The 27,887-nt window shown below is 38.2% G+C and overlaps 1 protein-coding gene across 7 annotated transcripts in view; it reads right to left on the bottom strand.

The window, feature by feature from the left end:
• Nucleotides 1-24,592: 24,592 nt before the first annotated feature.
• The window catches only part of KCNH5 (potassium voltage-gated channel subfamily H member 5), a gene marked incomplete at both ends in the record, with an annotated part of 574,893 nt that continues 571,598 nt past the window's right edge, over nt 24,593-27,887 (bottom strand). For all 7 annotated transcript variants that reach the window (XR_013827023.1, XR_013827024.1, XR_013827025.1 and 4 more), the window contains one exon: nt 24,593-24,828. The remainder of the gene's footprint in view (nt 24,829-27,887) is intronic.

Here is a 27,887-nt window from a genome sequence, read left to right as displayed (position 1 = left end):
GGCATTTTTTTTGTCTTCTTCATAGGAAGGTTATAACTCTAGAAACAAAGTTTCCCTCTGCTTGTGGACTCTAAGCCATTGCTCCTTCTCTGTTGCTCTTCTTCCTCCATATTCTTTGCCAGCCTCTATCTTCTCGACTCCTACAATCACTTAACAATTAACAAATAATAATGCTTATCATTATATCAATCGTGATGACTAACACAAATTACTGACCACAAGCCAGGGACTGGTATTCAATCATGTTATCATCATAACAACCCAATGAGGCAGGTGCTATCGTCATGTGCATGATGAACCTGATGCAATGAGGTTAATTCACCTGTCCATGTTGACTCCATTAGTAATTAGCTAAGGAGGATTTGAACCCACAGAGTTTGACCCCATAAACATCTGTAAACCTGGTCTGGACTATCATTTCCAGCACCTTTCCTGACTCATCCAAGTCCTGTTCACTTCTCATCTGTACGTTTCTATTCGGGTAAGTGTATACTTATTTATTTGCCTCCATTTCTCATTGTCTCTAATTTGCTTTATACATTATAGTGAAATTCATTATCCTATGACATAATTTTAATCATGTCACTCTCTTCTTTCACCTTCAATGGCTCACCATTTTTAAAATGAATTTAGAACACATTTTCCATTTAGTAAAGCATGTAATGCCCTCTTTATTCTAGCCTCCCTAAGCTTTATGTCTTCCTCTCCAATACATGCATGGTGTAGTCAAGCCATTCCCCCAAATTAATGTCATTATTTCCCACATCCATAACTGTGTTTATGTTATATATTTTATCTTTACCTCTCCCCCAATGCCACCCTTCAATGCAATAGCCATTGGAATTCTATTCTATTCTAATCCATCCATCCAATTCCAGGTTTCACTTACTTTCCCTTGAGATCCAAACCTTTATAGATCCTTTATAGCACTTACCATATCATTCCTTAAACAATGGTTAGTTACTTCACCCACCACCCCAATAAAAGTGGGGAGTGTATCTTACTATTACAGCCCTAGCAGCATCAAACTTAATATTTCACAAATAACAACAGATTTTGAAGAAATATCTTTGTATGAACCCATTAAAGGAATCAGCTCTGTGCCTTTGTACACCGAGGAAAAAGATGGTTTTACCAAGTACTTTCCTAATTGAAGCATTCAGTCATTTCACATACTACTTTGGAATATTAAGTGTAAAGCAGCATTATAAACATTTTACTAGGAATTTGTGTTGGAAATTATCTCCTGAAATCCATTCTGCTATTTCTATTTAGCAAAAGTAACCCAGTATATTTGGCCAACCATATTGCCACACTGCTAAAATTCAACATATCCCAGTCATTCTTACACCTAAATAGGGTCTGTAAGTCAGTCTTGGCCAATGAGATGTAATCAGAAGTGTTGTACAGTATGTCTATGAAGTTTCCTTAAAAGTATGGGGCCCATGTCTTCTTCTCCCTTCTTTCCCCTACATCCACTGCTTGGAATGTAGATGAAATGGGCTCTAGTAGCCATCTTTGATAATGAGAATTAAAATCCCACCTTGGGAAGATGAATCTGAAAACTAAAAGGAACATGAGTTCCAGAAGGCTCTAGAATAACTATACTAGCCCTATTTTGGATAAGAGGAAACAAAATGCCTACAGGTGAAAAGACTTGACTAAGATTACATCCTACTAAATGATAGAGCTAGGGCTAGAACCCAGTGAGACTTACCCCTGAGTGAACATTCTTAATCACTGAGCTATGCAGTTTCCTCAAGTTCTAGCTGCAATTTATTATACACTGTATATAATATTCTAATTGATAAGCTAGAATGATCATAAAAATGAATCCTTTCAGAATATTAGTATTTTTATTAAGATAGATTGGAGACATAGCTGGAGTCAGAAAAAGCATTCTTAAAGTAATATGAAGAAGGGAAGAAGGCGCTAAAATTTGGGCCCAGTTAAGCTGCTATAATACAGTCATACTCCTGGTTCAAATAATGATTTGTAATTCTTCAAGAAATTTGAATATTAAAGAAATGCTTTTAAAGAGCACAAAATATTGAGTTTTCACCTATTACTTCTATTTAGAAATAAGATGATAATGAACATTCCAAGATAAAACTTTATGTGTTGATTATTTGAAGATGATTATCTGTTAATGCATAGCTACAAAACACTCTATTGGTGTACACATTTAAAATTAACACAAAGAAAGACTTTCCATTTATCTTGGAGTTATTTGCAAAAGAGAAACAAGACAACCTGAGAGGGTTTTTTTTTATATTAATGAGACTTTCAAGTAAGATAAAATAATTTGCCCAGTGCAGATTACCATCACATTCTTAATAGTATTTTCATGTTCAACCTATATTTTCAACTATATTAGGCTTACTAGTAATCATCAAAATTCATCTCTATAAGAAATAGAATATAATTTCAAAGTCCTCTCATGTATTAGATGTCATCATGTCTTACTCATAAATTACCTTTCAATCTAATAGCATTTAAACTGAGAAAAACCTGGAGCCTTTTAAACTCATTTTCTCAAGAAATAAACTTTATAGTAAAATGACCTTTCTTTGAAAAGGGAAGAAGTATCACATTTAAAATTTTTTCAAGGATATGACTGTGATAAAGCAGGGAGCTTTTATTCAGATGTAATAACTAAGGCTCACCTGTGTTCATTGTATCATATTGTATTTTATCATTGCATTGTATCAGTGCACTCTTTTTTGTGCACTTCTAACTATGGAAGCTGAAAATGCTCTTGTAAAACTTGTTGTCATGACAACAAAATCCCGCAAGAAATGATGCAAGTCTGCATGTGAAGGAAGTATCCATGGCATGATTTAGCAGAAAGATGCTTCAACCACCCACTACAATCCCATTTTTCAGCTTGTCTATTGTTTATTTGTATTTTTTAGCATTTGACAAAATTTCCATCTACACAGCTCTTTAATAAATATGCTAAAAGTAGCAGTTATTTTCAACTTTCTTCTACCAACCGTTATTTATAGTGAGTAAGAAAATGGGGTACTAAAATTTGTCAATCTTTATATGTTATTCAGAAATATTTTCCTTGGTCACTTATCCTTGATTTGGTTTGAAGAAGCTCCTTCAAACATCTTCTAATAGATTTCTCTATAACAGAAACATTTGATAACTCTGGACAAGGAGAATTTATAAGGAGGTATGAATTTATTGTTTAACAAAGGTGAGAATATAAAAAATGAAAAATAAAAAAATAATAAATTTAAGTAGAAAAGCATACTTTGTTTTTGCTTTAAAAAATATATAAAAACTTCAAAGCCAGTGCCAAAAAGAAAACTTTCTGCTATTTTACTTTTTAAAAACCTTAGAATCTAGACTGTTAATTGGGAATAAATTTCTAATAAGTTTCAAAATGTAAAATATGGGTGATACCTTCCAATTTGAGGGAAAAAGTAAGAAAGATAATCTATGAAAAGCTTTGGTTTGTAGCCATCATATACTATGTGTCGTGTTACTTTCTACCATTTGTTCTGGCATTTGGGGTCTTTCTCATTGTAACTAACTCTAAAGCACCTCTCCAGTCCCTTCCTCCACTTGTATCAAGAGTTTAATACAAGAGTTTGATAACATAGATGTACCCTTTGTTCTTGCCAAGTTAAATTTCTCATTGCTCCCTGAAGAAGATCTTAACCACCCAATGTGTTCTTTCATCTCTCATCAACTGTTTTAGCCAGTGCAGTAAAGCAAGAAAATGAATAAAGGGCAGGTTGATCAAAAAGGAAGAAGTAAAACTGTCCTTATTTGTAGATGCTGTAATAGTCTACATAGAAAATCCCAAGGACACTATAAAAACACTCCTATAACTAATGAGTAAGTTCAGCAAGGTCATAGAATACAAGATAAACATAAAAATAAATTATATTTCTATACAATGGCAGTAAGTTTGTGGAAACCAAATTAAGAATACAATATCACTTACAATCACACACACAAAAATACTTATATGTAAATCCAATAAGGTTTTGTATCCTGAAATGATAATTAAAGATATTCAAAAAATCTCTAAATAAATGGATAGATATACTATAGTCACGGATTGGGAGACTCAAGATAGTGAAGACGCTAATTCTCCCCAAATTTATATACAGGTTTAATGCAATTTCTATTAAAACCTCAATGAAATTTTCTAAAGACATAGGATTATTCTATAATTTATATGGAATGAAAAGGAACTAGAATAGTTGAAAATAATTTTGAACTAATTTATTTTCAATAAAGTTGAAAAATGAGAATAAAATGGGAGGAATTACTCTATCCTATTTTAAGATTTATTCCATAGCTCCAGTAAGCAAGATCATGCAATATTGGCAGAGCAGTAGACACATAAATAAGTGGAACACATTACTTAGGCCAGCTGATTTTTTACAAAGGTGCAAATAAAATTCAACAGAAGAATAATAAACTTTTCCACAAATAGTTCTAAAATAACTGAACATCTATATGCAAAAAAGGTGTGAATCTCACACCTTTTACAAAAACTAACTCTAAAATGAACCATAGATTTCAGCATAAAACGCGAAAATCTAAAACTTTCGGAAGATAGCATAGAAGAAAATCTTCAGGACCCAGGAATTTGTGAAGCGTTCTTAGACATAATTCAAAAAGCATTAGTTATTAAAAACAATCTCCACATTGAACTTAATCACAATTAAATACCTTGGCTTTACCAAGAAACCCTGTTAAAAGGATGAAAAGACATGCTATAGACTAGGAGAAAATATTTGCAAACCACACATCCAAAAAAAGACTCACATTTAGAACACATAACTAATTCACAGAACTCAACATAAAAAAAAAATAAATTAAAAAAAAAAATTTAAAAAATGACAGATACATGAAAAGACACTTTCCTGAAAAGGAAATACTGATGGCAAATAAGCACATGAAAAAATGTTGAACATCACTAGCTGTTAGGGAAATGTAAAGCCACCATAATTATACACCTATTAGGACAACTCAAGTGAAAAACAGCAATGGTACTGAAAGCTGGCAAGGATGTGGAGACACTGGATCTCTCACACATTGCTGGTAGGAATGTAAAATGGTACAGTCACTCCAAAAACACTTGGGCAGTTTCTTAAAATACTACACATACTCTTACCACACAACACAGCAATTTGCACTCCTGGACATTTATCTCGGACAAATGAAACTAATGTTCTCAAGGAAGCCTATACACAATTGATCATAGCAGCTTTGTTTGTACTAGGCTAAAAATGGAAACAATGAAAATGACCCTCGATGGTGAAACAAACTTCAATGCACTCATACTATGGAACACTCTGCAAAAATTAAAGGGAATAAGCTATTATTAATACACACAATGAATTGGGTGAATCTCTAGGGTATTATGCTGAATGAAAAATGTCAATCTCTAAGATCTCCTAATATGTGATTTTATTCACAAAACATTTGGAAATGACAAAATTATAAATACAGAGAACAAATTAGTAGTTGCTTGGGTGGGGGATGGTATGAGATGGCAGGGGAGAGGTTGTGACGAACAGGCAGTAGCACAAGGGAGAACTTTGTGGTGGTAGAACAGTTCTGCGTTTTGACTGCAGTGGTGGTTACACCAAACTACCCATGAGAGAAAAAGACAGACCTATAAACACACATTGTGCCAATGCTGAATTCCTGGTTTTGATATTATACTATAATCAGGTAAGATGTAACAATTGCAGGAAAGTGGGTACACAGGACCTCTCCGTACTATCTTACAACTGCCTATGAATCTATAATTATTTCAGAATAAAAGTTTAATTAAAAATATCAGTGCTGGAATATATTGTTAACAATTTAATGTGCAGTTTGAATTGAAAAAAATGTCAACAGCCTTTGTAGCCCTATTCCCAAAGGGTAGTACTAAATGATGACGAATTTCATTCACTAACAGACAATAAAGATGGGGGGGTGTCTTCTGCAATACTTGTGAACCTCTGGAATAACACTCTTCTAAATTAGAAAATAAAATGGTACATCTTTATTTATACAAGCCACACATTTTCAATCTAATTTCTATCCAATAAAATAACATGGTTTCCATAAACTTCAAATCTTAACCCATAATAGACTCTGGAAAAAACTTAGGTGATACGGTAAACTAACACATCTATGCTCAGAAAATTTCATGTGACAGGTCTGTAACTCTGTATACGTTATTCTAACAACTTCAGCTCCCTTGAGCTGGGGCAGGGCTCACTCTTTGAACATTAGGTACACCACTCAGGAGCATCATTTCCTTCTGTCCATCTGCTTTTCTTTTTTTTTTTTTTTTTTTTTTTTGCTGTACACGGGCCTCTCACTGTTGTGGCCTCTCCCGTTGCGGAGCACAGGCTCCGGACACGCAGGCTCAGCGGCCACGGCTCACGGGCCCAGCCGCTCCGCAGCATGTGGGATCTTCCCGGACCGGGGCACCAACCCGTGTCCCCTGCATCAGCAGGCGGACTCTCAACCACTGCGCCACCAGGGAAGCCCCCTTTTTTTTTTTTCAATACATTTGTTTATTTATTGGCTGTGTTGCCTCTTCTTTGCTGCGTGCGTGCTTCCTCTAGTGCAGCGAGAGGGGTGTACTCTTTGTTGCGGTGCATGGGCTTCTCATTGCAGTGGCTTCTCGTTGCAGAGCATGGGATCTAGGTGTGCAGGCTCAGTAGTTGTGACTTGTGGGCTCTAGAGCACAGGCTCGTAGTCATGGCGCAAGGTCTTAGTTGTTCCGCGGCATGTGGGATCTTCCCGGACCAGGGCTCGAACCCTTGTCCCCTGCATTGGCAGGTGGATTCTTAACCACTGCGCCACCAGGGAAGCCCCCATCTGCTTTTCTGCTCACAGCTCTACACCTCTGTGAGTATAAACTGAGGTAGACCTTATCACTGATCTTCCCATTTGGAAGTTTCAGGGTGATTCTTTCCACAATCAGCGTTTTCTCCGTTTCCTTCCTCACTCCTTCCACTTGTACTAAGTCCCTTGTATTATTTGTTTACCTCTGTGTACTCTCCTTTTCTAGGCATAGTAGTTTTATACATTATGAATCTAATGCATGTTTGTAGAATAAACTACTTTTGCACAATTACAGGGGAATTAAAATGGCACAGTTATGTATTGGTAATTCCACATGGTCTATAATGTTGTTAGCACCATACCAGAACATACAATCTCGGTTTCTTCATTTTAACTGTATTGCACCAAAAGGAATAAATTTAAAGAAGCCTGAAAACACTGAGCCGGAAGATAGTCTCTCTAGTAGGGAGCCAGTGAGGTATTCAGATATTCCTTCAACATTTCACAGTGTTAACATTTAACAATGTTAAGGTAACAATCAATGTTTGTTTAATCAGCAAATGATTACTGAATATATTCTATAAGCATGGCTGTTTGCCAAGTTCTGAGGAAACAAGGGTGTCCAGGAGATAGGTCTTAGTCCTCACAGAATTAGGTCACAGAATCAGTCCAATGGAAATGGGATTTATTTTTGTAAATTAGTCAGAGCCAGTCTGTGCTTTATAAGCACAGAACAAGTATATTTAGAAGCATCACAGTCTGGGGTCCCAGGATTGTGTGGCAGTTTTCAATAGGCATCTTCTTTCAAAACTTCACTGTGGCTTGAGATGTGGCAGAGAAAAGTGAGCCAAAACACTTAGTTTGGAACAGTACTAAATCCCTCTAACTGCGAGCAGGTCTGTTCTGCTCAGAAGAGTCCAAGTTCTTTCCCATTAGGTTATTCTGGGAACAAACCCTAGCTAACAAGTCAAAAGAAAAAAATATTTTCTTTATAAATTTCCAAGAATGAGTTTGCAAAACAAACCAACAATGGTGGGCCAGTAAATTCTGTATTGCTGCATTTCCGAAGCTTGTGAACCAAACTAAGACTTTTCTAAAGAGAATATTGGTATATATTGATAGTATTGTTATATAGCCATGTCTCCTTGATTACAGAGCAAGAACTATCTTTCTATTTTAGTTTAACTAAAAAACAAACAAATAAACACACCAATAAAAACTACAGGCTGCTGAAGAATCTAGTGGATACAACCATCTAAGTGACTTATCTACAAAATAAAGAATTTGACAAAGTAAGTTTGAAAAGTAAACAGGAGGTGGTCCAGACACTAAGTTGCTTGGATTGGAAGGAATATATCTTACCTAGATATGCAGCTTTACTTTTTTAATAGACTTTATTTTTAGAGCAGTTTTAGGTTCACAGCAAAAGTGAGCAGAAGATACTGAGGTTTCCCATTACCCCCTGCCCCCTCACATATGTAGCTTCCACATTACCAACATTCCCACCAGAGTGGTACATTGGTTTCAACTGATGAATCTACACTGACACATCATTATCACTCAAAGTCCATAGTTTACATTAGGGTTCACGCTTGATGTTGTATATCCTGTGGGTTTGGTCAAACGTATAATGACATGCATCCACCATTATAGAATGATACAGAAGTTTCATTGCCCTAAAATTCCTCCGTGCTCCACCGATTCACCCCTCCCTGCCCCCTAGCCCCTGATAACCACTGATATTTTTTACTTTTTCCATAATTTTGCCTTTTTCAGAATGTCATATAGTTAGATCATATAATAGGTAGCCTTTTGAGACTGACTTCTTTCAGTTAGTAATACACATGTAAGTTTCCTCCATATCTTTATATGGCTTGATAGTTCATTACTTTACCTTTGAGAGTTCTTATATTTTAATCAGACTTCACTCAGATAAATTCCTTCTAAATTTTTTTCAAAATCAGCTTTTGAGATAAACAAACTCTTTTGAGATTTAAGTCTTTGGCACCATAATTGTTTTCCAGCATCTACTAGCTGTATTTAGGAAATCATCTAAGTGGGTTCCTTGAAACAGTCAAACATTAAGCACTAAGATAGCTTTGTAACTTTAAGTTAGTACTTTCCCAAAGTGCTAGTCTCTCTTACCTCCCCTCAATTCACTAAAATACCTCAAAAGCATATACTCTTAGAGCTCATAAATCAATTAATTGGCATCCTATGAAGCTGAAAAATAGTGGCATTAAGAGACAAAGGAAAAGGTAAGAAATCTGAATGTTTTCTTAATGCAATATATTTGCACAGACATTTCACCAAAAAAGATACAGGAAGGGCGAATTAAAGATGCTTAACATCACCAGTCATTAGAGAAATACACATTTAAACCACAAAGAGATAACACTACAGACACATCAGAAAGGCTATCATCAAAAAAATTAATAATACTAGGCGTTGGAAAGGATGTGGTGAAACTGGAACTATCATATACATTGCTGGTGGGAATGTAAAATGGTATAGTAACTTTGGAAAACATTTTGGTATTTTCTTTAAAAGTTAAACGAACACCTACCATATGACCCAGTAATTCCACTCCTGGGCATCTACCCACAACAAATGCAAATGTACTTCCACACAAAGACTTGCACGCAAATGTTTAGAGGAGCATTATTCATAAAAATTAAAAAATGGAAACAATCCAAATGTCTATCAAATTGGTGAATGGATAAACAAAGTGGGATAAAACTGTACTCAGCGATAAAAATGAACTCATGACACGTACAACAGCATGAATTAGCCTCAAAAAAAACTGTCAATGAAAGAAGTTAGACACAAAAGCCTACATATTGTATGATTCTATTTATATAAAATTTCTAGTTGAAGCAAATCTATAAAACAACACATCAGGGCTTCCCTGGTGGCGCAGCGGTTGAGAGTCTGCCTGCCGATGCAGGGAACACGGGTTCGAGCCCGTGGGAGGATCCCGCATGCCGCAGAGCAACTGGGCCCGTGAGCCAAAACTACTGAGCCTGCGCGTCTGGAGCCTGTGCTCCGCAACAAGAAAGGCCACGACAGTGAGAGGCCCGCGCACCGCGATGAAGAGTGGCCCCCGCTTGCCACAACTAGAAAAAGCCCTCGCACAGAAACGAAGACCCAACACAGCAAAAATAAATAAATTAATTAATAAACTCCTACCCCCAACACATTCTTTAAAAAAAAAAAAAAATCAGTGATTCCCCATGGCTTGGGGTTACAGTGAGGACTGACTATAAATGGGCCCAGAAAATATTTTTTGGATGATGGAAATGTTTTAGATCTGGATTATGGTGATGATTGTACAACTATATAAATTTACTAAAAATCATTGACTTATAATAAGTGAATTTTATGCTGTTTAAATTACACTTCAAAAAAGTTACTTGTAAAGGGGCAATAAAGCTTCTCCAATAGATCTTCATCGGGCAACAAAATTCTAATAGCAGACAAAATTCACTTGTATACAAAGTGTGAATCACTAGCAGGGGTAAGGGAGGCAAAATTGCTGGAGTCAAGAAATATTTCTAGGAATCACGTTATTAACAAAGAAATGAGAATGATAGCTATTTAGTTAATATAAGTTATTGTCTCCTAAGCTTATTCCACTCACATGAATATGATGTATACATGTGGGCATGTAGGAGCCATCACATTTAGTCCGAATTTGTAATAATAACAGTAATGGAAACACGAATGTGGGCAAGGCTCTCAATGTGTTTTTTCACTAACGTGCACAGGCAAGCTCATATCTCTGCCTCTAAGCCCAGACTCTCCTTCCAAAGATTGTTTAATGAGTCAGTCAGAGCTCTGTACAACTTAGAAGGGAAAGAGGAGGGTGATGAAGGGCAGGAATCCTAACATAATTAAAACAGGGTGCATTCCTCTAAAATTGTTAATAATGAGCCCAGAAAAGATATTTTTTGCCAACATTTATTCTATCTTCTACAATTTAAGCCTTAATGTACTAGGTTCTATCAAAAAAAAAAAAGAAAGAAAGAAAAAGAAAGGGCTAATTTAATTTGTAATTTGAGAGATACTTGAGAGTTGTTTAGGAAGAGTAAGACGCGGAGATTACCTTCCTCCCCACAGATACATCAGAAATACATCTACACGTGGAACTTCTCCTGTAGAACACCTACTGAACGCTGGCAGAAGACCTCAGACCTCCCAAAAGGCAAGAAACTCCCCACGTACCTGGGTAGGGCAAAAGAAAAAACAGAGACAAAAGAATAGGGACGGGACCTGCACCAGTGGGAGGGAGCTGTGAAGGAGGAATGGTTTCCACACAGTAGAAGCCCCTTCGCAGGCGCGGGCGGAAACTGCGGGTGGCGGAGGGGGGAAGCTTCGGAGCGATGGAGAAGAGCGCAGCAACAGGGGTGCAGAAGGCAAAGCGGAGAGATTGCCGCACAGAGATTCCCGCACAGAGGATCAGTGCTGACCTGCACTCACCAGCCCGAGAGGCTTGTCTGCTCACCCGCTGGGGCGGGCGGGGGCTGGGAGCCGAGGCTCGGGCTTCGGTTTTATCCCAGGGAAAAGACTGGGGTTGGCGGCGTGAACACAGCCTGAAGAGGGCTAGTACGCCACGGCTAGCCGGGAGGGAGTCCGGGGAAAAGTTTGGACCTGCCAAAGAGGCGAGACTTTTCTTCCCTCTTTGTTTCCTGGTGCGCGAGGCGAGGGGATTAAGAAGCCTGCTTAAAGGAGCTCCAGAGACGGGCGCGAGCCACAGCTATCACCGCGGACCACAGAGACAGGCATGAGACGCTAAGGCTGCTGCTGCCGCCACCAAGAAGCCTGTGTGCGAGCACAGGTCACTCTCCACACCTACCCTCCCGGGAGCCTGTGCAGCCCGCCACTGCCAGGGTCCCGTGATCCACGGACAACTTACCCGGGAGAACACACGGCGCGCCTCAGGCTGCTGCAACGTCACGCTGGCCTCTGCCGCCACAGGCTCACCCCGTATCCGTACTCCTCCCTCCCCCCGGCCTGAGTGAGCCAGAGCCCCCGAAGCAGCTGCTCCTTTAACCCCGTGCTGGCTGAGCAAAAAACAGACGCCCTCAGGCGACCTACAGGCAGAGGCGGGGCCAAATCCAAAGCTGAACCCTGGGAGCTGTGCGAACGAAGAAGAGAAAGGGAAATCTCTCCCAGCAGCCTCAGAAGCAGCGGATTAAAGCTCCACAATCAACTTGATATACCCTGCATCTGTGGAACACCTGAATAGACAACGAATCATTCCAAATTGAGGACGTGGATTTTGAGAGCAAGATATATTATTTTTTCCCCTTTTCCTCTTTTTGTGAGTGTGTATGTGTATGCTTCTGTGTGAGATTTTGTCTGTATAGCTTTGCTTTCACCATTTGTCCTAGGGTTCTGTCCGACAGATTGTTTTTTTTTAACTTTAAAAAAATTTTTTTCTTAATAATTATATTTGATTTTTTATTTTAATAACTTTATTTTTTCTTACTTTATTTCATTTTATTTTATCCTCTTTCTTTCTACTTTTTATCCCTTTTATTCTGAGCCATGTGGATGAAAGGCTCTTGTTGCTCCAGCCAGGAGTCAGTGCTGTGCCTCTGAGGTGGGAGAGCCAACTTCAGGACACTGGTCCACAAGAGACCTCCCAGCTCCACGTAATATCAAACGGCAAAAATCTCCCAGAGATCTCCATCTGAACACCAAAACCCAGCTTCACTCAACGACCAGCAAGCTACAGTGCTGCACACCCTATGCTAAACACCTAGCAAGACAGGAACACAACCCCACCCTTAGCAGAGAGGCTGCCTAAAATCATAATGAGGCCACAGACACCCCAAAACACACCACCAGACTTGTACCTGCCCACCAGAAAGACAAGATCCAGCCTCATCCACCAGAACACAGGCACTAGTCCCCTCCACCAGGAAGCCTACACCACCCACTGAACCAACTTTAGCCACTGGGGACAGACACCAAAAACAACGGGAACTATGAACCTGCAGCCTGCAAAAAGGAGACCCCAAACCCAGTAAGATAAGCAAAATGAGAAGACAGAAAAACACACAGCAGATGAAGCAGCAAGGTAAACACCCACCAGACCTAACAAACGAAGAGGAAATAGGCAGTCTACCTGAAAAAGAATTCAGAATAATGATAGTAAAGATGATCCAAAATCTTGGAAATAGAATAGAGAAAATGCAAGAAACATCTAACAAGGACCTACAAGAACTAAAGAGGAAACAAGCAACGATGAACAACACAATAAATGAAATTAAAAATACTCTAGAAGGGATCAATAGCAAAATAACTGAGGCAGAAAAACAGATAAGTGACCTGGAATTAAAATAGTGGAAATAACTACTGCAGAGCAGAATAAAGAAAAAAGAATGAAAAGAACTCAGGACAGTCTCTGGGACAACATTAAACACACCAACCTTCGAATTATAGGCGTCCCAGAAGAAGAGAAAAGGAAATGGACTGAGAAAATATTTGAAGAGATTATAGTTGAAAACTTCCCTAATATGGGAAAGGAAATAGTTAATCAAGTCCAGGAAGCACAGAGAGTCCCATACAGGATAAATCCAAGGAGAAATACGCCAAGACACATATTAATCAAACTGTCAAAAATTAAATACAAAGAAAACATATTAAAAGCAGCAAGGGAAAAACAACAAATAACACACAAGGGAATCCCCATAAGGTTAACAGCTGATCTTTCAGCAGAAACTCTGCAAGCCAGAAGGGACTGGCAGGACATATTTAAAATGATGAAGGAGAAAAACCTACAACCAAGACTACTCTACACAGCAAGGATCTCATTCAGATTTGATGGAGAAATTAAAACCTTTACAGACAAGCAAAAGCTGAGACAGTTCAGCACCACCAAACCAGCTTTACAACAAATGCTAAAGGAACTTCTCTAGGCAAGAAATACAAGAGAAGGAAAAGACCTACAATAACGAACCCAAAACAATTTAGAAAATGGGAATAGGAACATACATATCGATAATTACCTTAAATGTAAATGGACTAAATGCTCCCACCAAAAGACACAGATTGGCTGAATGGATACAAAAACAAGACCCATATATATGCTGTCTACAAGAGACCCACTTCAGACCCAGAGACACAGGGACAAAGACCAATATCACATTCAAGCTCCATATTATGGATATATTTGGCTGGATAATTCATTATTATGGGGGGCTATTCTATGCAATGAAGTATGCATTGCAGCATCCCTGGTCTCTACCCAGTAAACACCCATAGCACTTCTGCCCCAGTCAGGCAACCAAAAATGCCCCCAGAAATTGACAAATTTCCCCTGGGAGCAAAATTGCCCACAGCTGAGAACCAATGGGCTAAATAATCAATCCAAATTCATTAGAGTAGTCAAAAGATTGCATGAGAACTTTGAAAAAGTATAATGTCTCTCACCATCAAATTGTCCACATAAACTATAAATCTGTTGATACCTAGAAAATACAGAGTGAGTGTTTTGGAAAGTAAAGACATTTGCAAGAAGGAAAGTATCATTACTTCTGTTTTATTGCATCAGCAAACTCCAACATCAAGAACAGTGAATGAGGAAAATGAGTTGTTCTATACATTCAAACTGCATAAAAAGAGACTGATTTTTACTGCATGGCCGATCCCAATCTATACTAAATAAATTGGTTTTATTATGAAATATTAGTGACATGTCAAAAGACAAAATTCAAAATTTATACCCAATCAAATTTTATCACCACATTTGACTGCAAAGCCCCACAGGACACAGAGACTGTCACTAAATTAAACCATCAAAGTGAAAAGAGACACAATGTGCTCACTTTAGATGAGTAATGTTAGTTGATAGACATTAAAGTTCTCTTCAGTAAACTGAATTAACACTCTGTTCTAACTGCATGCTATTCACCTTGTTGGTGAGGGAAGAATCCACCATTCCAAATGGTACAAGATGGTCAAATGCACAACACAAAACATTGGAAAGACAAAATAGCAGTTATAGTCACATATACTCACATGCTGGGGGAGAATGACACTGCATACCATGTACAGCCACACTGGGGTTGCAATCAGGAACAGAACAAGCAGGGGCCCTGGGGGGAAGGCTGTGTAGTAACAAGAGGGTGGGAGTGATCTTTGGTTCCCATATGAGGATGTGACCAGCTTGTTTGAAAAAACTCATGGGTTGGCAGGGAAGTGAATCTGTTTAGTTGAGGGCTGAGAGGAAGGCACTGTTCTGGCTGACAGAGAACCAGCCCGGTGGGGAGCTCTTCATGCTAAGTGGTGCTGGGAGGGTTGCACCTGTGGCAAGAATGGGACCTCGTGGTAACATCAGACAGGTGAAAGTGATGTGTGATGCCTCCTCATCTTAAAGGCAAACAGAAAACCAAGTGACAGGAATAGCTTTCCAGCATGAGTTAGCTGTGTTAAAGCTTTTCAAAACAGAAGTGGGTCTAAAAACAATAGACCTGAAAAATTCCAGCATGTTTTCAAGACTTTTTTCTTTTTGAACATTTTTATTGGAGTATAATTGCTCTACAATGGTGCATTAGCTTCTGCTGTAAAACAAAGTGAATAATCAGCCATATTTATACACATATCCTGATATCCCCTCCCTCTTGCATCTCCCTCCCACCCTCCCTATGCCACCACTCTAGGTGGTCACAAAGCACCGAGCTGATCTCCCTGTGCTATGCGGCTGCTTCCCACCAGCTATCTATTTTACATTTGGTAGTGTATATATGTCCATACGACTCTCTCACTTCATCCCAGCTTACCCTTCCCCCTCCCTGTGTCCTCAAGTCCCTGCTCTACATATGCATCTTTATTCCTGTCCTGTCCAGAGGTTCTTCAGAACCTTTTTTTTAGATTCCATATATATGTGTTAGCATATGGTATTTGTTTTTCTCTTTCTGACTTACTTCACTCTGTATAACAGACTCTAGGTCCATCCACCTCACTACAAATAACTCAATTTCATTTCTTTTTATGGCTGGGTAATATTCCATTTTATATATGTGCCACATCTTCTTTATCCATTCATCGGTCGATGGACACTTAGGTTGCTTCCATGTCCTGACTATTGTAAATAGTGCTGCATAGAACATTTTGGTACATGACTCTTTGAATTATGGTTTTCTCAGGGTATATACCCAGTAGTGGGATTGCTGGGTCAGATGGTAGTTCTACTTGTAGCTTTTTAAGGAACCTCCATACTGTTCTCCATAGTGGCTGCATCAACTTACATTTCCAACAGTGCAAGAGGGTTCCCTTTTCTCCACACCCTCTCCAGCATTTATTGTTTGTAGATTTTTTTGATGATAACCATTCTGACTGGTGTGACGTGATACCTCATTGTAGTTTTGATTTGCATTTCTCCAATGATTAGTGATGTTGAGCATTCTTTCATGTGTTTATTGGCAATCTGTAGCTCTTCTTTGGAGAAATGTCTATTTAGGTCTTCTGCCCATTTTTGGATTGGGTTGTTTGTTTTTTTGATATTAAGCTGCTTGTATGTTTTGGAGATTAATCCTTTGTCAGTTGCTTCATTTGCAAATATTTTCTCCCATTCTGAGGGTTGTGTTTTCACCTTGTTTATGGTTTCCTTTGCTGTTCAAAAGCTTTAAAGTTTCATTAGGTATCATTTATTTATTTTTGTTTATATTTCCCTTTCTCTAGGAGGAGGGTCAAAAAGGATCTTGCTGTGATTTATGTCATAAGAGGGTTCTGCCTATGTTTTCCTCTAAGAGTTTTTTGGTTTTTGTTTTTTTGGGGGGTTTTTTTGCGGTACGCAGGCCTCTCACTGTTGTGGCCTCTCCCTTTGCAGAGCACAGGCTCCGGACGTGCAGGCTCAGCAGCCATGGCTCACGGGCCCAGCCGCTCCGCGGCATGTGGTATCTTCTCGGACCGGGGCACGAACCCGTGTCCCCTGCATAGGCAGGCGGACTCTCAACCACTGCACCACCAGGGAAGCTCTCCTCTAAGAGTTTTATAGTGTCTGGCCTTACATTTAGGTCTTTAAACCATTTTGAGCTTATTTTTGTGTGTGCTGTTAGGAAGTGTTCTAATTTTATTCTTCCACCTGTAGCTGTCCAGTTTTCCCAGCACCACTTATTGAATATGCTGTTCTTCCTCCATTGTATATTCTTGTCTCCTTTATGAAAGATAAGTTGCCCATATATGCATGGGTTTATCTCTGGGCTTTCTATCCTGTTCCATTGATCTGTATTTCTGTTTTTGTGCCAGTACCATACTGTCTTGATTAATGTAGCTTTGATATATAGTCTGAAGTCAGGGAGGCTGATTCCTCCAGCTCCATTTTTCTTTCTCAAGAAAGAAAAATTTGGCTTTTCAGGGTCTTTTGTGTTTCTATACAAATTGTGAAAATTTTTTTCTAGTTCTGTAAAAAATGCCATTGGCAGTTTGATAGGGATTGTACGGAATCTGTAGATTGCTTTGGGTAGTAGAGTCATTTTCACAATGTTGATTCTTCCAATCGAAGAACATGGTATATCTCTCCATCTGTTTATATCATCTTCAATTTCTTTCATCACTGTCTTATAGTTTTCTGCATACAGGTCTTTTGTCCCCTTAGGTGGGTTTATTCCTAGGTATTTTATTCTTTCTGTTGCAGTGGTAAATTGGAGTGTTTCCTTAATTTCTCCGTCAGATTTTCATCATTAGTGTATAGGAATGTAAGAGATTTCTATGCATTAATTTGTATCCTGCTACTTTACCAAATTCATTGATTAGCTCTAGTAGTTTTCTGGTAGCACCTTCAGGATTCCTGATGTATAGTATCATGTCATCTGCAAACAGTGACATCTTTACTTCTTCTTTTCCCATATTGATTCCTTTTATTTCTTTTTCTGCCATGATTGCTGTGGGTAAAACTTCCAAAACTATGTTTAATAGTGTGAGAGTGAGCAACCTTGTCTTGTTCCTGATCTTAGTGGAAATGCTTTCAGTTTCTCACCATTGAGAATGATGTTGGCTGTGGGTTTGTCATATATGGCCTTTATCATGTTGAGGTGAGTTGCCCACTTTCTGGAGAGTTTTTATCATAAAGGGGTGTTGAGTTTTGCTGAAATCTTTTTCTGCATCTATTGCGATGGTCATATGGTTTTTCTGCTTCAGTTTGTTAATATGGTTTATCACATTGATTGATTTGCATATATTGAAGAATCCTTGCATTCCTGGGATAAACGTCCCTTGATCAGGGTGTATGATCCTTTTAATGTGCTGTTGGATTCTGTTTGCTAGTATTTTGTCGAGAATATTTGCATCTATGTTCATCAGTGATATTGGCCTGTAGTTTTCTTTTTTCGTGACATCTTTGTCTGGTTTCGGTATCAGGGTGTTAGTGGCCTCATAGAATGAGTCTGGGAGTGTTCCTCCCTCTGCTATATTTTCGAAGAGTTTGAGAAGGATAGGTCTTAGCTCTTCTCTAAATGTTTGATAGAATTCGCCTGTAAAGCCATCTGGTCATGGGCTTTTGTTTGTTGCAAGCTTTTCAATCACTGTTTCAATTTCAGTGCTTGTGATTGGTCTGTTTATATTTTCTATTTCTTCCTGGTTCAGTCTAGGAAGGTTGTGCTTTTCTACAAATTTGCCCATTTCTTCCAGGTTGTCCATTTTATTGGCATATAGTTGCTTGTAGTAATCTCTCATTATTCTTTGTATTTCTGCAATGTCAGTTGTTACTTACTGATTTGAATCTTCTCCTTTTTTTTCTGGCTAATGGTTTACCAATATCGTTTATCTTCTCAAAGAACCAGCTTTTAGTTTCATTTAATTTTGCTATTGTTTCCTTCATTTTCTTTTTCATTTATTTCTGATCTGATCTTTATGATTTCTTTCCTTCTGTTAACTTTGGGGGTTTTTTTTCTTATTTCTCTAATAGCTTTAGGTGTAAGGTTAGGTTGTTTATCAGAGATTTTTCTTGTTTCTTGAGGTAGGATTTTATTGCTATAAACTTCCCTCTTAGAACTGCTTTTGCTGCATCCCATAGGTTTTGGGTCATCATGTTTTCATTGTCCTTTGTTTCTAGGTATTTTTTGATTTCCTCTTTGGTCTCTTGGTTATTTAGTAGTGTATTGTTTACCCTCCATGTGTTTGTATTTTTTACAGGTTTTTTTCTGTAATTGATATCTAGTCTCATACGTTGTGGTCAGAAAAGATACTTGATAAGATTTCAATTTTCTTAAATTTACCAAGGCTTGATTTGTGATCCAAGATATTATCTATCCTGGAGAATGTTCCATGAGAACTTGGTGTTGTTTTTGGATGGAATGTCCTATAAATATCAGTTAAGTCCATCATGTTTAATGTTTCATTTAAAGCTTGTGTTTCCTTATTTATTTTCATTTTGGATGATCTGTCCATTGGTGAAAGTGGGGTGTTAAAGTCCCCTACTATGATTGTGTTACTCTTGATTTCCCCTATTATGGCTTTCAGCATTTCTCTTATGTATTGAGCTGTCCCTATGTTGGGTGCATAAATGTTTACAATTTTATATCTTCTTCTTGGATTGATCCCTTGATCATTATGTAGCGTCCTTCTTTGTGTCTTGTAATAGTCTTTATTTTAAGGTCCATTTTGTCTGATATGAGAATTGTTACTCCAGGTATCTTTTGATTTCCATTTGCATGGAATATCTTTTTCCATCCCCTCACTTTCAGTCTGTATGTGTCTCTAGGTCTGAAGTGGGTCTCTTGTAGACAGCATATATATGGGTCTTGTTTTTGTATCCATTCAGCCAGTCTTTGTCTTTTGGTTGGAGCATTTAATCCATTTACATTTAAGGTAGTTATCAATATGTATGTTCGTATTACCATTTTCTTAATTGTTTTGGGTTTGTTATCATAGGTCTTTTCCTTCTCTTGTGTTTCCTGCCTAGAGAACTTCCTTTATCATTTGTTGTAAAGCTGGTTGGTGATGCTGAATTCTGTTAGCATTTGCTTGTCTGTAAAGGTTTTAATTTCTCCATTGAATCTGAATGAGATCCTTGCTGGGTAGAGTAATCTTGGTTGTAGGTTTTTCCTCTTCATCACTTTAAATATGTCCTGCCACTCCCTTCTGACTTGCAGAGTTTCTGCTGAACATTCAGCTGTTAATCTTATGGTGATTCCCTTGTTGCTATTCCCTAGCTGCTTTTGATATTTTGTCTTTTTATTTAATTTTTTATAGTTTGATTACTATTTGTCTTGGTATGTTTCTCCTTGGATTTATCCTGTATGGGACTCTCTGTGCTTTCTGGACTTGATTCATTATTTCCTTTCCCATATTAGGGAAGTTTTCAACTATAATCTCTTCAAATATTTTCTCAGGCCCTTTTATTTCTCTTCTTCTTCTGGTACCACTATAATTCAAATGTTACTGTGTTTAATGTTGTCCCAGAGGTCTCTTAGACTGTCCTCAATTCTTTTCATTCTTTTTTGTTTATTCTGCTCTGCAGTAGTTATTTCCAGTATTTTATTTTCCAGGTCACTTATTCATTCTTCTGCCTCTGTTATTCTGCTATTGATTCCTTCTGGAGAATTTTTAATTTCATTTATTGTGTTGCTCATCATTGTTTGTTTGCTGTTTAATTCTTCTAGTCCTTGTTAAACGTTTCTTGTATTTTCTCCATTCTATTCCCAAGAGTTTGGATCAGCTTTACTATCATTGCTCTGAATTCTTTTTCAGGTAGGCCACCTATTTCCTCTTCATTTCTTTGGTTTGGTAAGTTTTTACCTTGCTCCTTCATCGTCTGTGTATTTCTCTGTCTTCTCATTTTGCTTAACTTACTATGTTTGGGGTTTCCTTTTCACAGGCTGCAGGTTCGTAGTTCCCATTGTTTTTGGTGTTTGCCCCCAGTGGGTAAGGTTCACTCAGTGGGTTGTGTAGGTTTCCTGGTGGAGGGGACTGGTGCCTGTGTTCTGGTGGATGAGGCTGGGTCTCGTCTTTCTGGTGGGTAGGACTGCTCCTGGTGGTGTGTTTCGGGGTGTCTGTGAACTTAGTATAATTTTAGGCAGCCTCTCTGCTAATGGGTGGGGTTGTGTTCCTGTCTTGCTAGTTGTTTAGCATGGGGTGTCCAGCACTAAAGCTTGCTGGTTGTTGAGTGGAGCTGGGTCTTATCATTGAGATGCAGATACCTGGGAGAGCTCTCGCCAACTGGTATTTCATGGGGCCGGGAGGTCTCTGGTGGACCAATGTCCTGAAGTCGGCTTTCCCACCTCAGAGCCTCAGGCCTGACAGCCGGCCGGAGCACCAAGACCCTGTCAGCCACACGGCTGGAGAAGATGGGCTATGAGTTGGGTGTCAGCCACTGCCCTGTGTAGCTCTGTCTCAGCTGTCTCCAAAGGTCCCCCAGATACATTGGGTTATTCCCTCATTCCTCAGAACTTGCACATACCAGTCTGGGATTTGTATATGTCCTCCTGATACTCTTCACTGAAATACCTTGCCTTCATGGTGGTGAGAGATATGCTAATAGTGTTGGTTCTCTTCAGTTTAGAGACTGGGACAGTGAAAGCCTTCATGTGGCCAAGTCAGGAGCAGCTGGCCAACGGTCCCAAAGTGATAACATGTCAGATTCCAGAGGCATTCTGCAGCTCCCGAGCAGTAGTCCCAAGCAGCTGCCCCCTCAGGGGCAGCACTCTGACCAGGGACCTCGGTGGGACCCTCAAACGAGGATTTCTGCCAGCCCTAGAGCCTGACTTGCCCACCCAGGCAAGGAGCTGAGGAAAGCATCTTCTAGCCCCATCTCACCAGTGCAGCGGACACCCCCCTTTCAAGACTTTTAATTGTAGTGACTGCAATGGGCACAGGGCACACTTCTAAGCATTGAGGGAAGGTATAAAGGAAGAAGATTTTTTTTCTTTGAAAAGCTTCATGTCTACATCCTTGGAGAATTCTGCACTGATCTCAGTACTCCTGTGGGGCTCTTCCACACGGATCACTGTGCAAAGGAGAAACTAAGAGACAGACCACACGTGACGATGAGACTGTACATTGTGTCCTGCCTTAGGAACAGCACAAGGACAAACCCTGAAGTTCTGAGAGCAGTGATAATTTTCTGTGAGGACCGTGGACCACGAAAGAGCCCCCCCCAACAAATAATAGTAACATTTCTTTTATTTCTACAAGTGCTTATATGTAAACCAGGTATCTAGTACATGTCTGAGGGACACTTTGAGGCAAATAAAAACTTGATGTGGAGTCAGAACTCTGGCTTTGAAAACTTTCTCTGATACTTTCTAGTTATGTGAGCTTAGAAAAGGCTTTTAGTTGCCTACAGCCTGTGGCCTTGACTCTCTAATGGGGTCATTGGGGGCATTATACATGAAAGTAACTAGGACTCTATCTGACAAATGGTAGATAATTCTACTTATCTATCTATCCATCCATATACAACATACGAAATAGTGAGAGTCTTGGTTCTATATCAAAGTCAATTTGAGTGACACAGTAAAAACAGGTGCAAAAGCACAATAGATGTAATTCTGTATAAGCCACAGATATCCTGTCAGAGCATAGAAAGGAGGGTTAGTGAGGAGGATGTAGTTGCTGGTATTGAACTTTGGTCCCTGTGTCAAGTTCAGTATAAACTCTCTAAATTGCCAACCACACTTGTATCTAAATAAGTTGGGTGAATGTAACAACCTAAATGGGAAAATGTGTAACTGAATCACTTTGCTGTACACCTGAAACTATCACATCACTGTTAATCAACTCTACTCCCATATAAAATAAAAAGTTTAAATAAATAAATAAAGTTGGGTGAAATTCCTAAACTAACTCAACAACTAGGAGCCTCTCTACTGCTTTAACATTAACTTTGGGAATTTATCTTATAGCTCTGAATCATAAATCAGAAAGAATGCTGAAACAGTATTTAACTTCCAGTTGGTGTAACAGAGATCTCATATTTTCACTGAAAGTAGAAATGTCAAATGGTACACTGCTTTCTTGAGAATTTCAGATTAATTAAATTAGGGCTATTACATAGCCCATAAGTTGAGGTTTTTAAAAAGTATGTTTTATTTCCTGAATTGGGAGGTAGGACAGGAGAGGGTGTGTGTGGTATGTGTTTGCCTTTATGGTTGACAGGGAAGTAAAATCACTCTAGCTGCTAGCCATGCCTCAACAAATTTTTATCTTTTCTGATTTTCTCTATAAAGAAGGTTAAAAAACCTGGAACTTCACTAGAAACTTGGTGTCAATGTGCGTTACTAATAGTTATGGCTCCTCAATAAGTTCTAGGATCTACACTTGACTACTGGGAAAATTAATAGTAAATAGAAAGAATCTGAAGTTTTGTATAACCCATTATACTTTTCAAAGCACTCTCACCAGGCTGCACAAAGAATAAAGTACCCACTAGCAAAAGAAAGGAAGAAGAGCAAGGCTCCTGGCAACCCCACCAGCACAGAAGTGTCTTTATTTGCTGCTGATGTGCTGAAAGGAAGCTCTCCTCCCTGCCCTCTGTCCTCTCAGACCCTGTCGTTTAGAGAGTTTAATGGTGATTGTTGGATATCTTGCTTTAGTCCTCCTTTTTTTCCTTAGGCAGGCAGGGAGTCACAAAGCCTGCAGCTCAAGGTCACCTGCAGAGTGTTTCTTCTCCCCCTGCTTAGAGCCCAGTGGAAAACTACAGGGAACAGCAGATAGTGTGCATGGGCAGCAGTGAAAGAACCAGGATTCTGAAAATCTTCTCTCTTCTCTCTTTGCCCAAGTTGTTAAGATTTGGGGGAGTGGTGTTAAGAGTGAAGAGTGTGGAAATTTAAAGAAGGTATGAAAAAGCTGAAATTCTTCCACCTCCCTAAGCCCAGGAATTGTTCTTGGCACTCTTGCCAATCAGTAAATTAAATAGCTCAAGGTCATTAGCATAAGCATTTCAACAGAATCTTGCTGTTGTTGTTACAATAGGACATTCACAGATGTGGAAGACAGCCAACCCTAAGATCCATACTTTGGGTGTAGCTGTATTTGGTCGGTTTGGTCATCATATCATACACAGAAGCAATGTTTGTTGATGGGTTGAATGATTCCAGGTGACAAGATGCTAGCACTACTCCACCAGCAACTGACCATATTGAACACTGTTATTTATAAAGCATGACAGACAGACATTTCCCCTTTTTATTGGAATAGTCCCAGTGAATTTTAAGAACTAAGGAAGGTATCCTCCCCAAACACACACACATATATACATACACACACATTTAAAGACTTAATTTTAAGTACCAGAAAACAGTAGAATCAGGCGAGATGGAAAGTAGTGTTTATTGCACCCCCATGGACTCACAGGAGACTAGAGGCCCAGAAGTTCCAGTTTCTGCTCCTCACACAGTAATCTGGGGTGGTCAGCAACTAGCCAATCTTTCTGTGTCTTCTTGAACTCTTTTGCAACTTGCAGCCTTAGCCAGATACAACAAACTTGATCTATTAAGTTCTGATTCTAAAACTCTTAGGTATACAGAGAGTATCATGATTGTAGGATACTAAATAACGATTAATATCAAAGGGAGAGTACACCTTTTCTGAGATACCTTTTTTAATTTAAGCAAATTGAAATTAAGGACACATAGCTTTAAGTCAATAGCACAGTTGGACAACTGTCATTTCAGCAACACTCAGAGATGAGACTAGCAACATTTTAGTAGCATTAGCTGAAATGTGTGTGTGTGTGTGTGTGTGTGTGTGTGTGTGTGTGTGTGTGTGTGCTTGTGCTCATTGTGGAAAACCCACACAGCAATGTGATATAGTGGAACAGACACTGGACTTGGAATCAAGACAACTGAATTTTAATCCTAGCTCCTATTTAATTGCAATAACGATACATATAACTTTGGAGAATCGCTTACCCTCTCCAATCCTTGGTTTCTTAATTTCTTAAAGTAGGTGTGGTGCCGATTCATTTCCAACGTCCCTTCCAGCTGTAAAATGTCAGTTCTGGTTTTCTCACATTGGGCACATCTTTATTTAATCCAAGTAAAGCACATTATGCTTATTTACCTAGAATAAGCAAAATGGATCTGACTTGTTTTCAACAATCTTATAGAAAGCAAAACCCTCCTTGCTGGTTGGGAGTAGAAGCATACTAACATAAGAAGATTGAGAACTGGAAGGTTCATACATGCTCTGTTCTTCATCACACCCTCAGGAGAAAACATCCCATAGGACAAAAATTTCTCTCTCATCCTCCTCTTAATCTCTTAAAAATTCATAATATGGTTTATCACATTTTGAAAATAAGTATCTTTCTCAATTAAGTTATTACCACCAAACTTACATGGAGAGATCGTAATATATTTCTGAGTGTGTGTGTAAGGAAAGAAGGAAAAAAGGGGGAAAGAGTGGAGGAAGCGTTAATTACTGACATTTTGTGTAGAAAGTATGACACTACTTTGATATTCATTTAGTTGTGTGTGATCATCATATATCCTTGGCTCCTGTATAAATGAGAGCAGACTCTAGAACCTCCACCCCCTATAAATACACCCGAATGCAACCATAGCAAAGACAAAGCTTTATTTAGTTGTCTCTCAATCAAAAATGTTACATTGCACAAAAAAAACAATAGATACCAGTAACTCTTCAGTGATGTCCAAAAATGCACCTCTTAAACTGTGTTTCTTCAACTAGAAAAAAAATTGCATTCTCCTATAACAGCCTTTCTTTATTATATATTCAACCCTTACCTTTTAATGACTCAAGGGTTAGTGGCAGAACCATTTATGAATGTTTTGAAAAAATGAAAGTACTCTATTGTTCCATGTACATTCTTCCCCTATGCTTCTAAATTTCACAGACTGGGATAAACTTATAATGTTAGGAAAATAATAACATTTTTGATAGATTGATAGAATGAAGAAATATTAAAGAAATCCCATTTAAAAATAAAATTTTCTCCAAAATTCCATCCAGATTTTATTTTCCATCTTTCATGGAACAGAGATATCTTCTAATTCCAACAAACTTACTGCTGGGGTTTAAAATTTCAACTTCATATATATGACTCTAATTTTATTACTTATACTGTCAGTACAATTTATCAGAGGAAAAGTATTATAGAAGTTTAAAATAACATTTTAAACTAATATATCAAAGACTGTTTTCTCTGAACCCACTGCGCTTCATGTGTTTGTAATGGGGAGCTTTTCATTTACTAAATTCAAAACAATAATTTTCAACAAAGACGCAATTCAAACAAGTTCCATAAAATGCACATTTTATTCTGTATCATGAAAAAATATTCACATTTAAATAAATTGTGGAAAAAAACCCAAAGTTAATCCTCCCTGATGAAGTACAGTTTATTGTGCTGAAACCCAGAATTCTTTTGGGTTAGAAACTTCCACCTGCCAATTCAATTTTTTTTAAATGATTGTGTCTTGAGAACAAATCCTAAGTAAAGTGATAATCACCACAAACTTCCCAGACACAATCGAATTTTGATCACAAGTATTCCAGAATTGACCCTAAAGTCACAAAGTTAAAAACATTTTCACACATTCTCTCAGCAATCAGGTGACGTCAACAGTACATAAAAAATTTCTATATTATACATTGCAATACCTTTGTTTAAGTAGAAAAAATGATTTGCTAAACATGAATTAAATTTTGAAAAGAGCTAACTAGTACTGCTTAGCATAAGGTATTAAAAACATCACATGAAGTTTTTGCATTATTTCCTTGGCCAATACATAAATAAATTGTTTCCAGTGAATTAACCCTTACAGATAGAGGCATTTTTAATACCCCAATTTCCCACCAATATGGTTGCAGTGGCAAAAACATTTACAAACTTGCAAAAATAAATTCCCATTGTAATATTAGTGTTATAGTCAGGAATTTGCAGTATAGTATACAAAATGCTGCAACTAATGTAAACAATGTCACTAGAGCATAGAATAAAAAGAAATCTATAGTTTTTAATATATCATAAATATGCACATTTTACTTTGTGTTGTCTGAGTACCAAGCACTTCTAGGAATCATTGCTTTTCCCATAAACTACAGTGGATGTGTAGGGTAGAAATGGGTCTAAATTGGTTTCCAATTTCAATGTGGTAACAATCATATTGTTCCTAATATAAAATGCATGTTTTATCTCTCTTTAACTGTGAATTGGATCTAAGGAGGAAGATGACTGCTCAATGGAAGACACCAGTGCTGCCAATAAGATGGAAGTGAACAAGACATTTACACCATCTTTGAAAAAGAACACTGAGAATCATAACATGAAAACATTGCTGCACAGATCAAAAACCTATCCTTGCCACGATTTTCCTAAATCTGAAAGATTTTAAATAATCTTGATTTTAAATAAAAGTACATTTGGCTTTTGTATAAACTGACAATGCATGGCTGTGACATAATATACCATTATTAAAGACCCAGGTGTATCAAAATGTCTTTGACATGAAATTCAAAATGGATCATTATTGTGATTTTGCATAGTTTGCTAGCTATTCTTCCTGTTTGCTCAATCATGGCCTCATCAGGAATCTTTCCCATCATACTTTGGTTGGAAAAAATTGAAGAGCAAATGAGGGATCCATGACACCAACACCTCTGTGACTTACAATAATCTTTATGTTGTTTTAATCACAAAGTCCAACTTCCCAATAGAGAGTCTGACCATGGAAGGAAGAGGTTAAATTCATGTCATCAAAGACGATTTAGCAGAGAAGGAGGATAAAATATTTGGCAGTGAAATACTTAATTTGGTTGCTATGAATACCCAATCTGGTTTATTCAGGCATCAGTGTAGATATTTTGGCCTTGATTGGTCTGGTCATTCAACAGTTAGTAAATATGCATGAAGGAGAGAGTGGTCAGATCCTCTTGACTTTACTCCATGAAGATAGAGCCCAACCAGCCGAATGTTTATGGGCCTGGGCTTCTAGGTAAGAACTAGAAGTTCTAAACTCAGTTGATGGGGGAGCACTCATTTATATATGTATTAAAGCCCCAGTATTTGACAAACTTTGACACTGCTTCCTAATGTTTCATTAAAGTCTTAACTATGGTGATGACAATGTGTTATCTCTAAATAAATAAATAGTTAA

Source organism: Stenella coeruleoalba (genome assembly GCF_951394435.1).
Source record: "Stenella coeruleoalba genome assembly, chromosome: 2".
In the NCBI taxonomy this organism is placed as follows: domain Eukaryota; kingdom Metazoa; phylum Chordata; class Mammalia; order Artiodactyla; family Delphinidae; genus Stenella; species Stenella coeruleoalba.
This window is presented reverse-complemented; position numbering and strand designations above follow the sequence as displayed.